Here is a 14,673-nt window from a genome sequence, read left to right as displayed (position 1 = left end):
ATGCAAATAGGGACCAAAAGAAAGCAGGAGTAGCAATACTCATATCAGATAAAGTAGACTTTAAAACAAAGGCTGTGAAAAGAGACAAAGACGGTCACTACATAATGATCAAAGATCAATCCAAGAAGAAGATATAACAATTATAAATATATATATATACCCAACACAGGAGCACCACAATATGTAAGACAAATGCTAACAAGTATGAAAGGAGAAATCAACAATAACACAATAATAGTGGGAGACTTTAATACCCCACTCACACCTATGGATAGATCAACTAAACAGAAAATTAACAAGGAAACACAAACTTTAAACAATACAATAGGCCAGTTAGACCTAATTGATATCTATAGGACATTTCATCCCAAAACAATGAATTTCACCTTTTTCTCAAGTGCACACGGAACCTTCTCCAGGATAGATCACATCCTGGGCCATAAATCTAGCCTTGGTAAATTCAAAAAAATAGACATCATTCCAAGCATCTTTTCTGACCACAGTGCAGTAAGATTAGATCTCAATTACAGGAGAAACACTATTAAAAACTCCAGCATATGGAGGCTGAACAACACGTGCTGAATAACCAACAAATCACAGAAGAAATCAAAAAAGAAATCAAAATTTGCATAGAAACGAATGAAAATGAAAACACAACAACCCAAAACCTGTGGGACACTGTAAAAGCAGTCCTAAGGGGAAAGTTCATAGCAATACAGGCATACCTCAAGAAACAAGAAAAAAGTCAAATAAATAATCTAACTCTACACCTAAAGCAACTAGAAAAGGAAGAAATGAAGAACCCCAGGGTTAGTAGAAGGAAAGAAATGTTAAAAAATTAGGGCAGAAATAAATGCAAAAGAAACAAAAGAGACCATAGCAAAAATCAACAAAGCCAAAAGCCGGTTCTTTGAAAGGATAAATAAAATTGACAAACCATTAGCCAGACTCATCAAGAAACAAAGGGAGAAAAATAAAATAATAAAATTAGAAATGAAAATGGAAAGATCACGACAACAGAAATACAAAGGATCATAAGAGACTACTATCAACAATTATATGCCAATAAAATGGACAACGTGGAAGAAATGGACAAATTCTTAGAAAAGTACAACTTTCCCAAACTGGACCAGAAAGAAATAGAAAATCTTAACAGACCCATCACAAGCACAGAAATTGAAACTGTAATCAAAAATCTTCCAGCAAACAAAAGCCCAGGTCCAGACGGCTTCACCGCTGAATTCTACCAAAAACTTAGAGAAGAGCTAACACCTATCCTACTCAAACTCTTCCAGAAGATTGCAGAGGAAGGTAAACTTCCAAACTCATTCTATGAGGCCACCATCACCCTAATACCAAAACCTGACAAAGATGCCACAAAAAAAGAAAACTACAGGCCAATATCACTGATGAACATAGATGCAAAAATCCTCAACAAAATTTTAGCAATCAGAATCCAACAACACATTAAAAAGATCATACACCATGACCAAGTGGGCTTTATCCCAGGGATGCAAGGATTCTTCAATATCCGCAAATCAATCAGTGTAATACACCACATTAACAAATTGAAAAATAAAAACCATATGATTATCTCAATAGATGCAGAGAAAGCCTTTGACAAAATTCAACATCCATTTATGATAAGAGCTCTCCAGAAAGCAGGAATAGAAGGGACATACCTCAACATAATAAAAGCTATATATGACAAACCCACAGCAAACATTATCCTCAATGGTGAAAAATTGAAAGCATTTCCTCTAAAGTCAGGAACAAGACAAGGCTGCCCACTTTCACCATTACTATTCAACATAGTTTTGGAAGATTTGGCCACAGCAATCAGAGCAGAAAAAGAAATAAAAGGAATCCAAATTGGAAAAGAAGTAAAACTCTCACTGTTTGCAGATGACATGATCCTCTACATAGAAAACCCTAAAGACTCCACCAGAAAATTACTAGAACTAATCAATGATTATAGTAAAGTTGCAGGATATAAAATTAACACACAGAAATCCCTTGCATTCCTATACACTAATAATGAGAAAACAGAAAGAGAAATTAAGGAAACAATTCCATTCACCATTGCAACAGAAAAAATAAAATACTTAGGAATATATCTACCTAAAGAAACTAAAGACCTATATATAGAAAACTATAAAACACTGGTGAAAGAAATCAAAGAGGACACTAATAGATGGAGAAATATACCATGTTCATGGATTGGAAGAATCAATATAGTGAAAATGAGTATACTACCCAAAGCAATTTATAGATTCAATTCAATCCCTATCAAGCTACCAACGGTATTCTTCACAGAGCTAGAAAAATTAATTTCACAATTTATATGGAAATACAGAAAACCTCGAATAGCCAAAGCTATCTTGAGAAAGAAGAATGGAACTGGAGGAATCAACCTACCTGACTTCAGGATCTACTACAAAGCCACGGTCATCAAGACAGTATGGTACTGGCACAAAGACAGAAATATAGATCAATGGAACAAAATAGAAAGCCCAGAGATAAATCCACGCAAATATGGGCACCTTATCTTTGACAAAGGAGGCAAGAATATACAATGGATTAAAGATAATCTCTTTAACAAGTGGTGCTGGGAAAACTGGTCAACCACTTGCAAAAGAATGAAACTAGAGCACTTTCTAACACCATACACAAAAATAAACTCAAAATGGATTAAAGATCTAAACATAAGACCAGAAACTATAAAACTCCTAGAGGAGAACATAGGCAAAACACTCTCTGACATACATCACAGCAGGATCCTCTATGACCTACCTCCTAGAATATTGGATATAAAAGCAAAAATAGACAAATGGGACCTAATTAAACTTAAAAGCTTCTGCACAACAAAGGAAACTATAAGCAAGGTGAAAAGACAGCCTTCAGATTGGGAGAAAATAATAGCAAATGAAGCAACTGACAAACAACTAATATATACAAAAATATACAAGCAACTCCTACAGCTCAATTCTAGAAAAATAAATGACCGAATCAAAAAATGGGCCAAAGAACTAAATAGACATTTCTCCAAAGAAGACATACAGAAGGCTAACAAACACATGAAAAGATGCTCAACATCACTCATTATCAGAGAAATGCAAATCAAAACCACTATGAGGTACCATTTCACGCCAGTCAGAATGGCTGCAATCCAAAAGTCTACAAATAATAAATGCTGGAGAGGGTGTGGGGAAAAGGGAACCCTCTTACACTGCTGGTGGGAATGCAAACTAGTACAGCCACTATGGAGAACAGTGTGGAGATTCCTTAAAAAACTGGAAATAGAACTGCCTTATGATCCAGCAATCCCACTGCTGGGCATACACACTGAGAAACCAGAATTGAAAGAGACACATGTACCCCAATGTTTCGCAGCACTGTTTATAATAGCCAGGACATGGAAGCAACCTAGATGTCCATCAACAGATGAATGGATAAGAAAGCTGTGGTACATATATACAATGGAGTATTACTCAGCCATTAAAAAGAATACATTTGAATCAGTTCTAATGAGGTGGATGAAACTGGAGCCTATTATACAGAGTGAAGTAAGCCAGAAAGAAAAACACCAATATAGTATACTAATGCATATATATGGAATTTAGAAAGATGGTAACAATAATTGTGTATACGAGACAGCAAAAGAGACACTGATGTATAGAACAGTCTTTTGGACTCTGTGGGAGAGGGAGAGGGTGGGATGATTTGGGAGAATGGCATTGAAATACGTATAATATCATATATGGAATGAGTCTCCAGTCCAGGTTTGATGCACGATACTGGATGCTTGGGGCTGGTGCACTGGGATGACCCAGAGGGATGGTATGGGGAGGGAGGAGGGAGGAGGGTTCAGGATGGGGAACACATGTATACCTGTGGTGGATTCATTTCGATATTTGGCAAAACCAATACAATATTGTAAAGTTTAAAAATAAAATAAAATAAAAAAACTTAAAAAAAAAAACAATTGATAGAATTTATTACACTGACAGAGTAAAATACACAAGACCACTTTGAAAAAAAATGGATGAAATTTAACATTCATTAATTATAAAAGGTCTCAAAACTAAAATCAGACTGGGATTTTTTTAATCTTTAAGTGGTATCTGCAAAAATCCAGAGCTGGAACTATATACAATGGTGAAAGACTAAATACTTTCCTATTAATTTTAGAAACAAGGCAAAGATGCATCTTTCATGATTTCTAAACATTATCCTATTATAATTTCATAAATAGTACAATAAAGCAACAAAAGTTATAAAGCATACAGATCAAAATGAAGATTTAAACTGCTTGCAGACAATATGATTGTCTACATAGATAATCCCAAACAACATAGCTCCTAGCACTGATAATTCAGGTCAACTATATAAACAAATAACTGAATAAGTAAATTAATATGGGAAGAAGGATCATTTTTTCTTACAGAAAAAAAGTCTAAATAAGTATTTTCCTGAAGTTTTCTTCCTCCTTAGTAGAAAGTAGCTAACCTATCCTCTTCCATTCCTAAGTATAGGAATGTGTTATCAAGCTTCAGTTTATAAGATTGAAAGATGAAAATATGTTATCACAACATATTCCTAAGTATAGGCATGGAAGATTCTCTTGGTTGTGATAACGTATTTTTATAATCTTATAAACTGAAGCTTGATAACACATTCTAAATACTTTCAGAAGGGAAGCTAAAATTGCCTGCCTCACTTAATAAAATTTTTATTTCTAACATTGTTTACACAGTTGCTACTTTGCAAAATCCCTTGAGAAAAAAAAAAATTCTTCATTTTGGCTCTAGAAATATTACAGTGGAGCAAAGCAATTGGCCTTCAAGATAGCATCATCATTTCTCAAATTCTGTTTCCTTTTCTGCTCTCGTGACTCTCCATACAACTTCAGAATGTACCCTAGAATAGAATGATGGAAGGATCTTTCAACAGATATCTAGCTCCAAGTGTATATACACCCTCTCAAAGCACTTGAAGTTGGTCACTGGTTTCTGAAAACACAACATTTTATCTGTAAGGAACTATTTCTTATAAATCCTGCCCGTAAATATTGCTGTCTGCAAAGTACATTATTAAGGCTTTATTTGGTTCAAGTAAGACTTTTCACTTGTCATAGAAGTAGTACATAAACATCATGTATAAACACATGACAAACTGGTTCCAGGTTGTTTTTTGTTTGTTTGTTTTACGTCATATAGTTTGTTCCTGGCTGAATAATGATTAAAACGGGCCCATGATCTTTTTGCATGTGGCTTGCAATTCCATTCCATTGCATAGTCCTATCACTACTTCCTGAACAAACAACTTTAGGATGGGGCTAAAACATCATATGCTTGTAATCATTCACAGTATTCATCAATTTTGTTCAGTTGTCAATGAAATTGCATGAAACTTTTAAAAAAATTTCCCTTCAGGTAAATTCACAATGTTTCTAGTTGTTTGGACCAAGAACTCTCTCAGCAAGCTAGTCTAGTAGAAGCAAGCTTTAATTCATCATTACCCACAGAGCTGTCAGATTTAAACATGATTTCTTATCATTTTGAAATGCTCAACTGTGCAATGTACACGAAACTGTTAAATTACTAATATCACCAATCTTCAGGTGCACAGTAGCATATAATTCATGAATAAGTTTTTCAGTAATAATATTCTAGAAGGAACATTGTATCTAGAATTGATTATTAAAAATGGCCATAGAAATTATTTCAAGATTTCATTTAAATTTTAGTCACTATACATGCAAAGCTATAAGGAATTAACTTCGGAAAGCATTCTTGTAAAGTCTATTGTCTTGAAGTTTGATTGATGAGAACAAAAACTGCTTTGAATAATTTATTTTCCTGTAACAACTATTTTCTTTACTCTTTAAATTCTTTATCAGTCTTAGATCAAAGATGCCTAAATAGAACATTTTTTATTAAATGTTATCTTGAAGAGTTTTTTTTTCCCCTTACGAAATTTTGAGCTTATTATACTGCTTTTCATTCATGTTTAAACGATAGGAAAATCTAAAAGAATATTTTTTCTGCTAGGAACACTAATGGCATCATTGGAAAAAAATAATAAAAATTAAGTACAATTTATACAGATTATTTTTAATATTATTTTTTATAAAACTGGAACCAAGTCCCCCAAACTGAGTTCTGTTGCCAAGTTATGATTAACCTCTCTATCCAAAATTGCATTCCCTTCTTATTCCATACCTGTCCTCTTCAAGACTGAGTAGGATCAAAGGAAAGGAAGCATCATAACCAAGCAGGACCCTGTGGAGTCTTCCAGGAACACATCCTCCACCATGTCCTCCATCTGCCTGCTGTTTGTTGAGAAGCTTTAGTTTCCCAAGCTTTTCAAGTCCCAAAGAGCTGACTGAAGAGTCAATGAATCAGGAAATATAAAGATGTAGGTAAAGAATGGAGGTTGGCCTGGAAACCGGTAATAATTTAGACTATAAACCAGTCACATGCGGCTAAGTCACTTCAGTCGTGTCCGACTCTGTGCGACCCCATAGATGGCAGCCCACCAGACTCCCCCGTCCCTGGGATTCTCTAGGCAAGAACACTGGAGTGGGTTGCCATTATCAGTCACAGAGCAGTTATCAAATTCCCAATTCCCTGAAAGATACAGATAAAGGTCTGAAGTGAAGTGAAGTCACTCAGTCGTGTCTGACTCTTTGCGACCCCATGGACTGTAGCCAACCAGGTTCCTCTGCCCATGGGACTGTAGCCTACCAGGCTTCTCTGTCCATGGGATTTTCTAGTCAAGAATACTGGAGTGGGTTGCCATTTCCTTCTCCAGGGGATCTTCCCCACCCAGGGATCGAACCCGGGTCTCCCACATTGTAGGCAGACGCTTTATCGTCTGAGCTACCCTGAAACACAGCCTTAAATTGTTTTTACAGGAAACAGACCCTCATCAGATGAAAACTGATTGCGAACACATAGATACCAGGGCAGTTGAAACCAGAAAGTTGATGAGGTCCAAAATTTCACCTTGATGCCAACCAATCTGAGAATTCTACACAAGCCGATCACGCACACCACAGCCCCCTCCCTCACACTGTCTTTAAAACCTTTATCTCCTAACTGGCATCTTGGAGGTGGTGTTAGGACATTTGTCCACCATCTTCCTGGGTTTCTGCCCGCCTGAGTAAAGCGACTTTTTCTTTTCCACCCACATGTGTTGTTTATTGGCCATCAAGCAGTTAAACTTGGGTTCAGGACCAGTCTTGTCCGCTTACAAAGCACAATTATGTAAGATTAGAATTAGGATATAAATCTCTAGCAATCTGCTTTAGATTTCATAATATTATCAATATTTCTGGTTGGAAAGCTATGTATGCTTTGAAATGTTATCCAGCTAATCTTTTACTGATTGACCATGTAAAACCCCTAATTGATTTGTACACATAATTAATCACTTTTATCATTAATCATTTTATTTTTGCAATAATAAACATACTCTTACACTTCAACTGTATTAAATTTCAGTGTAAAAAACTTATAATTTTCAGCTTAAGTTTCTTACACTTAAAAGTAGTTTCGGACATAGAACTTATATCTTAATTTCATTCACTTGCTCATTTTACTAATACATACTGAATAAGTAACACACGGCCCTGTATTATTGTTCATATGCTAATAATGATATGTATAACAGGGGTCAGCAAATAATGGCTTATGGGTCAAATCTGGCCCACCTTTGGTTTTGGATGATCCATCAGCTAAGAATTGCTTTTAAAGTTTTAATTATTTACATTTCAAATGATTATAGTAATGTAACATATATAAAACTTACATAACATATATATAAGTATAACTTCAATGTATGAACATAGCATATCTCTGCATTAATTTAGCTCTTTGCAATTCCTGTCAGGAATATAATATAAATTTTATTGTGTATATATGTCCGTGTGTGTGTGTGTGTGTGTGTGTGTGTGTGTGTATATGTATACAGAGAGAGAAAGAGCATTTTCCGTATAATTTAAGTATTATTGATGCTTTTTAAAATATTTTTGAATTTCAATTTCCAATTGCTTGATGCAAATATAAAAATACAGCTGAATTTTTGTATATTGAACTAGTATTGTAATACATTGAAAAACTCAATTATTGGTTCTACTAGTCTTTTATTGTATGTAAGTTAGAATTGTCTACAAGCATCTCATTCTTGAATAATAGCAATTTCCTTTGTCCCTGGACATGAGCCAATCCTAAAGAAATCAGTCAATCCTAAAGAAAATAAACCCTGAATATTCATTGAAAGGACTGATGCTGAAGCTGAAGATCCAATATTCTGGCCACATAATGCAAGGAACAGACTCGTTGGAAAAGACCCTGATGCTGGGAAAGATTGAAGGCAGGAGGAGAAGGAGACAACAGAGGATGAGATGGTTGGATGGCATCACTGACTCAATGGACATGGGTTTGAGCAGCTTCCGGGAGTTGGTAACGGACCAGGAAGGCTGGTGTGCTGCAGTACATGGGGTCGCAAAGAGTTGGCCACAACTGAGCAACTGAACTGAATTAAACATGAGACTCTGGAAATTATATCAAAAAAGAAAAGAAAATTTTACCAATGATTCAGGGATCAGGAGAAATATCTCACTTCTCCAATTTTCCTTTATTTCATCTGGCTAGTCCCATTCCCCCAAGAATCAGACCTCACTTAGCTCAGTGGTATAGGATAAATTTAATTTTGTTGAAAGAATTAACAGAGATCAATTAATATAACTCATGTGAAAGCATTTTTAATGCAGAATACAAGTTACCTATAAATATTGTTTAGGACTGAGATTTTTCCATGATTATTGTGTTCAGTGCTTGATTTTTTTCACATTTCTCTTGGCTTGCACATTTAGTGTATTTTATCCAGAATATTTATGAATGTTTCACATTATGACCTTTGAAAAACTACTTATAAAAATGTGCCATACCATTTCATGATTTTTATTTCCTTGAGAGAGATAAAAGTTAAAACATTTTAAATGAATTAAAGTTTAAAACCATCTTCCACTTTCTTGTGAAGTATGTATTTCCAACAAGAAAAATGGAGCCATTGAGTTGAAAGCAAATATTCAAAATTTTTAGTTCTTAAAAACCATCTAATCTGGCTTCCTAAGTGATGACAACCTAAGGAAATTCTCAGGAGATAGTATTGGGGCCAAAAAGTTTATTTAGGTTTTCCCAAAAGACGTTACCCAAACAAACTTTTTGGCCAACCCAATAAATCACACCAATCTTTTCCTTTGTCAGGTAAGCTTGGTACCTCTCAACAGCCTTCAGGTAAACATAATGTCTCTCACCAACCAAGGCTGCATCTTTCATTTAACTTGGCCAGCTCCCAAACAGGCAACAGTCATTAAAGAAATAAATAATGGAAGGAAAAAAGGACAAAGAGAGAGTAAGACCAGAGAAACTGAGTTTATAATGTGCATGTGGTTGCATCTATACATTTACGAGTTTTGCCTGTTTTAGAACTTCATTTTTGTAAAGTCAGGCAGCATGTCTGCCTATAGTAAGCATGGCTTTATTACTCATTGCAAATAATAATTGGTGTGAGAGAGAGGTTTATTACAACTTTTCAGCTAAATACTTTTTTCTGTAAACAACACTGATTTCAATGTGATAGTACAATATGAGGTGCCTTCAAGAAAACTTAAAAGATATCAAAACCCTCTCTTCACATGGCTTTAATAACTTATCCCAATCTTTGGTAACTTAAGTGGATGTTCTGGTTTTCAGCCGTGATGAAGCAGTTATATTGACAGTTGAATGAATGGACACTGATGTATCCCTATAGAGTCACTAGGCTAGGTTCCTCTCCCCTCTTGCTGATAGAATTAATTTACTGTTCAAGGCCTCCCATACTCACTCACCACCACCCCCCTCCAAGCACTTTCTAAAGTAATTATGCTTCCATGTAAAGCCACTACTGAAACAAACTTTGAGGATAAAAATAATAATTTCCTCCAGTTCAGTATCCTGAGTTGTTTTACTGTTTAGCAAACAGCTCTCCAGACCCACTTTCGCTCTCTAATTTGTTCTGTTTCACTCTTATTGGAAAGCACAGGATAGAGGCATTTTGAGAGTTTGTTCTGAAGCTTCTAAGTAAGATCTCCTTTCGATGGGATTGATTTGGAAACCACTCCAACTCACTAGGGAGGCCTTTACTGCATTCACTTGGAACTGTTTCTAATATGACCTTAAAAATAATTCTCTAAATTTTCCACAGGAGGCAAACAAATATAAATCCTCCAAATATTATTTTTTCCATTTTTGGTAAAGGAAAAACTGGCTCTCTATCCAGCTCCTCCTTCTTGTTAGAGTTTTTATATTGTCAACAAAGCCATAATTGCTATGTAAGTATATAATTTTAAAAGAGAATTTAAAAATCCATTTTGTATAGAAAGCTTCCAAAGCAGGGAAAAATGCCTCAAGTTTGGAAAATAGCCAGCAGAATGTAGTTAAAATTTGAGAAGACACTTTAGGAAGATTTTTTTTTCTTTTCAGAAAGTGTTATATTCGAAAAGCTGGAATACATAGCCTAATTAATGTTTAATGCTGGCAGACAAATGCAAAGGGGAAGGCAGCCATGTTTCAATGACTACTTCCTTAAAAAGAAATAGAAACTTCATAATCAACCAACATGAAGCATTTATTGTGCAACCTATTACATGTCCATCATTAGTCTGTGTGTTGTGGGGAATACAAAGGAATGAAAAAACAGACACTTTGCCTCATTGTAAGCCATTAAATGATGTAAGAGAGCTAGCTTATTCTCTCCACTGTCTGTCAACCTCAACTTGCTTTGAACCTAAGATTTTATTAAGATGTACCTCAGTGAAGGATAGAATTTAAACTGACCCTTGAAGAATCACTGTTGCTGCTGCTAAGTCGCTTCAGTCGTGTCTGACTCTGTGTTACCCCAGAGACGGCAGACTGCCAGACTCCCCCATCCCTGGGATTCTCCAGGCAAGAACACTGGAGTGGGTTGCCATTTCCTTCTCCAATGCATGAAAGTGAAAAGTGAAAATGAAGTCGCTCGGTCGTGTCCAACTCTTAGCGACCCCATGGACTGTAGCCTACCAGGCTCCTCCGTCCATGGGATTTTCCAAGCAAGAGTACTGGAGTGGGGTGCCATTGCCTTCTCCAGAAGAATCACTAGAGTCTGAATAAATGAGTGGGTACATTAGGAGAACATTTAAGGAGAGGAGAACCACAAACTTTTAGGGCCATTATTTCAGTCTGATTAGATTTCCACATGCTTATCATACAGGAGTGGGATGTTAGGTTGTTTCCTACGTCAAATCCAGAAGATATGTAGAAATGTGCTAAGATTCAGAATTACTAAGTATCTTGAATAGGGAAATGCAACAATAAAAAATTAGTATTTATGACCATTCAGATAGCAAGGTAGAATTATTGTAAACAGAGAACAACTGGAAAAACTGTAATGGTCTAGGTATGAAGGATCTGAGGAACTAGGGCTTAGGTTTCACAACCAAAGAGAAAGGGGTAGAAATGGATGACATTTTTGAAGGAAATTGATGACTTCAAAGTGAAATCAGAGAATTACTTCCAAGTAATCCATAGAATTTCATAGAACCCAGCCTCAATAATAGAGGAAAGGGTAGTTTTTTTGGCAGAGTCAGAAACGTTTTGATGAAAAATTATTTTAACAAAGGTGTGTGTGTGTGTGTGAGAGAGAGAGAGACAGACAGACAGAAAAAAGCAAGATCAAGACAGCAAGAGATGTAGCTGAGGTGGCAAAGGGAGAGGACAAAAAATATGTTGGGTCTTCATTTGTAGCATGGATTTTGGAGTGATGGCAAGACATTCAAAGGATAAATTCTAAGTGACAGTTGGAAAATATGCAAGGTAAGAGGGAAAATAATGAAATATTCTAAGAAGTCTAAAGCCAACCAGCTGTCATTCAATGGATTTTCCTAGAAGGAACAATATCCTTTTTCTGCACCTACTTAATGCTTTATCAATTATTCTTACTTCTATGATTTCTTCCACAAGAAGTTGGTGACAGACCAGAGTAAGTAAAATTACTTCATAAGTTGTAAAGTGCTATATAAATCTTTATGCCACCATTATATGTTACTTTTATATTATTTTCTAAAGCCATTATATTCACCCTCAAGTAGGAGTGATACAAAAGTGGCTTCTTTCAAAGAATACAGTTTTGAAAAGGAAGAGAGAGATATAATGCTTTAGTGGAGAAAGTTGACTAAAACTACCTAGGCCAGGTGATCAAGGTTAACATCAATAGTGATGTCATGTTGACATTATGTAACCTTGATGTAATATAATGAAAATAGCACTTAACCTCTGTTGTCTTCCTCTAAAAACCCATAATCTCAGTCTAATCATAAGAAAAAATATCAGATAATTTCCAATTGAGGGGTTTTCTACAAAATACTTGAGCAGTACTCTTCGACAGTGGCAAGGTCATCAAAAATGAGGAAATGAGATATTTCCACAGTAAAAGAGAGCCTACAGAGCCATGAATGCTGAATGCACTGTGGTATCTTAGATAGGACCCAAGAACAGGAAAAAAAAAAAAAAAGAGGGGAGTGGGGACATGAATTTAAAAAAAAAAGTACTAAAGTATGATGTTTAGTTAAAAACATGTTTCAACACTAATTCAGTAATTGTGACAAACAAAGCATACTAACATAAGATGTTAATAATGGGAGTAGGGTATAAAAAACTTCAATACAAATTTCTTATCTCAAAAAATCTATTCAAAGATAGACCTCTCATGCAGAATGTAAATGAGGATTTAAAGTCAAACAAGTTAGATAATTTGGAAATATGGTTTGGAAAAATGAAGCACTTTCTTAAATTCTCTAAAGTAGTTATAATATGATACCTATTCTATTAATAGAACTTGGTTGTTTGACTCTTTAGATATTTATTAACATAAGATTTACATTTGAAATGCCATTATGAAATTATTGTCCTATAATGTTTATGAAATCAGATAGAAAATACATTTTTCAAATCTAATAAATAAAGGTTTACTATTTTCTACCTTCCCATTGTGGTTCAGCTTGCTATATGGGCTTCCCTTGTGACTCAGCTGGTAAAGAATCCACATGCAATGCAGGAGACCTGGGTTTGATCCCTGGGTTGGGAAGATCCCCTGGAGAAGGGAAAGGCTACCCACTCCAGTATTCTGGCCTGGAGAATTCCATGGGCTGTACAGTCCATAGGGTCACAAAGAGTTGGATATGACTGAGTGACTTTCACTCATTCACTCATTCACTATTGGATTCCAAACAGTCCCCTTTGCTTAATTTATTTATTACTCAGAATAGCTATGAATTTTAATTAACAAAAATGATCTATCCAAGAATAATCTCTAGGAATTACTCCCAAATAATTAAATATTCTCTCTAGAAATTACTCTTAATATATAAGACTTACAAGCGATCACTAATCTTTTAGGTGAAAGTTCCAGTCTGAATTTTAGATACTGAAGTCTCAAGGTTCTGGCTAAGAAAATGGAAATGACTGCAAAACTTGGGTGGGTATATTTTTAGCCCGTTGAAGCCTGCAACTATGCTTGGTGCCTGCAAATTAGGTGTCTGTGGCTCCAACCCCAAACCACTATAAGTAGGAGGTTTCATTAAGTTTGAAATGAAATTAAATGCAAAAATTTTATAACAAACACAACAGAGTTATGACTGTTTGTTGAATAAGAAGGTTGAGGATGAGGAGCCATGGAAAATGAGACCATACTAAGAGTGAACACTCTGCCCCAGCTCCTCAGCAACACTTGGTTTCCAAATCCCTTTTGGAAACTTCTCAAACTCTTTGAATTTTAGAGGAATAAGACCATAAGGATTTTAGTGATTATTTAGTCTGTTTCCTAACTCTTCAGATTATTGAAACATCAAGGGCACACAGATCTAGAATGAGAACTGTAGTCTTCCAACCCCTCACTCAGTGTATGCTTTTCAATAGTTTTGACAATTGTATTTTGAAAGTGGTATCCCATGACAGATTGAACCATAAATTCAGAACTCCTGTTAGCTTCAAAATATTGCTATGCTATGCTAAGTCACTTCAGTCGTGTCTGACTCTGTGCGACCCCATAGACGGCAGCCCAACAGGCTCCCCTGTCCCTGGGATTCTCCAGGCAAGAACACTGGAGTGGGTTGCCATTTCCTTCTCCAATGCGTGAAAGTGAAGTCGCTCAGTCGTGTCTGACCCTCAGCGACCCCATGGACTGCAGCCCTCCAGGCTCCTCCATCCATGTGATTTTCCAGGCAAGAGTGCTGGAGTGGGGTGCCATTTCCTTCTCCTCAAAATATTGGGAGAAGTCTTTTAGTTTAAAAAGCAACTTTGTTTAAAATTGAATTTTCCAAGATTATTTGATAGCATGTGACCTCTTTTTTTGAAGTGGTATCTTTTACATTTTTGAAGAACACCATTGGGGAAAACTTGAGAGTCTCTTGGACTGCAAGGAGATCCAACCAGTCCATCCTAAAGGAAATTAGTCCTGAATATTCATTGGAAGGACTGATGCTGAAGCTGAAACATTGGCCACCTGATGTGAAGAGCCAATTCACTGGAAAAGACCCTGATACTGGGAGAGATTGAAGGCAAGAGGAGAAGGGGATAACAGAGGACAAGA

Source organism: Bos mutus, chromosome 11 (assembly GCF_027580195.1).
Source record: "Bos mutus isolate GX-2022 chromosome 11, NWIPB_WYAK_1.1, whole genome shotgun sequence".
Taxonomy (NCBI): domain Eukaryota; kingdom Metazoa; phylum Chordata; class Mammalia; order Artiodactyla; family Bovidae; genus Bos; species Bos mutus.
Note: the sequence above shows the minus strand (reverse complement) of the source record.